At 33.7% G+C, this 2252-nt stretch overlaps 1 non-coding gene across 1 annotated transcript; it reads right to left on the bottom strand.

The window, feature by feature from the left end:
• Nucleotides 1-1849: 1849 nt before the first annotated feature.
• LOC132173135 (U1 spliceosomal RNA) lies at nucleotides 1850-2009 on the bottom strand. Its single transcript, XR_009439235.1, has one exon. It is a non-coding gene; the product is annotated as a U1 spliceosomal RNA (small nuclear RNA).
• Nucleotides 2010-2252: the final 243 nt, after the last annotated feature.

The raw sequence follows: 2252 nt of genomic DNA, 5'->3' as shown, positions 1-2252 counted from the left end.
GTTAGTAAAATTTACTAACTGCCTAGGCAGTTAACAGATTGTTAGCAATTAGTAACTCTAATAACCGTTAACTGCTTCTTAAAAGAAAAAAACAAAACAAAACGATATCGGTAATACGATAATATCATATATATGACATCGTTTCTAAATTTTTATATATATTTAAAATTTTAAACACAAAAACGACATCGTTTCATATATATATATATATATATATATATATATAATAAGTCTTCTAAAGTCATCCTAAATGTGATGTGACTTTTAAAAATCACCATTGAATTTAAGATGTGATTTATTGACTTTTGATTTATTGGTGATTTTAAAAGCCACATCACATTTAGAATGACTTTAAAAAGACTCTAGATAGGAATATAAGAAGTTGGAAATGTATGATATAAAATAAGTCTTCTTAGAATCATCCTAAATGTGATGTGACTTTTAAAATTACCGTTGAATTTGAGATGTGATTTATTGACTTTTGATCTATTGGTATTTTAGAAGTCTCATCATATTTAGAATGACTCTAAAAAGACTCTAGATAGGAATATAAGAAGTTGGAATTGTATGATTATTTCTATTCATTAGTTTAGTGATAATCAGTGCCAGCTCAATGTATTTGGGGGCCTTAGACGAAATTTTGAAGTTGAACCTTATTTTTTTTAATATTTAAATATTAATTAAATAATATTTATTTTAATAATATTATTATATTTTTATAATATTATTATTATTTTCATTCTCATTGTTGTTTCATGACTTTTAAGTTTAACTTTTAACTAGTTGCCCAAAAAAATTGATGTGGCATATTTATTTTTTTGGGTTAATTGATCTTATTATATAATGGGCTTATTATATTAGGGCCTTATTTTAAAGGCCTTAAATTTTTATGGGAAAAAATTTTGGGCCTTATTTTAAAAAAATTAGGTCCCAAGTTAAAATAAAATTAAAATTTTTTTAGGCCTTATTAAAAAAATTTTTGTGTCTTACTAACTGGGGGCCTAGGCGACCGCCTCAGTAGCCCAGCCATTGAGCCGGCCCGGGTGATAATGCAAAAATGACCAAATTTTCTAATTGAAATTGAATCATGTTTCAACCAATTTTTTATAAACACATTAGCTCTAAAAATTATTTTCCCAACAAAAAATAAAAATAAAATTGGTACTAGCCTTATAAGGTGGTCGGCCACCCTAATAGAACCTTCTGGGGTGGTTGCAAGTCGCAACGGTCTCACCACCTCCAAAGGTTCTACTGGGCCATGGGATGAGTTTTTTCTCTCGTTTTTTTGTTCACTATGGTGAAACAGTTTTGGGTCTATTAGCTGGAATTGTAACATCGCCTGGTTTTGCTGCATGAGTAAGTCCATGTTTTGGGGCCATTTGCTGTAATTAGAGCTCTAGGGTATAAATGCATTGCACACAAGGGTTAGAGTGAGCTGTGGACCTCTCATCATTTCTTATGGCCCTCTTGACCAAATATTCGGGATGTTACCTAAATATGTTGAACCGGTAAATCAATTCTCTTTTAGTGATTATGAGAGATTTGATCTAGTGACTTATGCTTTATGAGGCACTACGGACCTATGAGATATAGTAACTTTTTATGTAATCCGAAAATAGTCCCCCGTTGAGCTTCATTGTTATCTCTTTTATGCATATAAGCCTTTATAATATTAAATTAGGCTTTACTCATCTCATTTTCAATCGTTCATCTCATTGACATTTCAACATTAATGAAAATTTCTTAAGAGTACCTCTTATTTTCAACGCCTAAATAAGATTTAACAAACACTCCGACATAGAACCAGGCCAAACACAAGGCCTGAAAAATAATTGGATTGAAATTGGGATAGGGACCGCGCGAACGCAGGTCCCCACTACCACAAATTATGATGCAGGCTCTCCCACTTGGGGAGACCTTAGGCGAGCACCCCTCCTAAGTGCAATGGAGGTCACAAGCCTAGGCCATGGGCCTTATTGATCACCCATTGACCCCATCCAGGTAAGTATCTTTACCGTTGCTGCTTGGCCCATATTAATACTCCGCACTTGCTTCTTCTCTTTTGTGTTTAGTCCGTGTGGGACTTTAGCTCCTTTCGCAGAACCAAAAATATGGCTTGCTACCCAAAGCCATGGCTCATGCGGCTCTTCAAGGCCACGCAGATAACTTCGTTTTCTCTATTTTGAGCTAAAGTAAGTCTCCCATGGCCGCCATTATTTGTCTCACACACACAGCATTACTCATTGCTAAAT

This window comes from Corylus avellana, chromosome ca2 (genome assembly GCF_901000735.1).
Source record: "Corylus avellana chromosome ca2, CavTom2PMs-1.0".
Lineage (NCBI taxonomy): Eukaryota > Viridiplantae > Streptophyta > Magnoliopsida > Fagales > Betulaceae > Corylus > Corylus avellana.
Note: the sequence above shows the minus strand (reverse complement) of the source record. Positions and strands in the feature narration are given on the sequence as shown.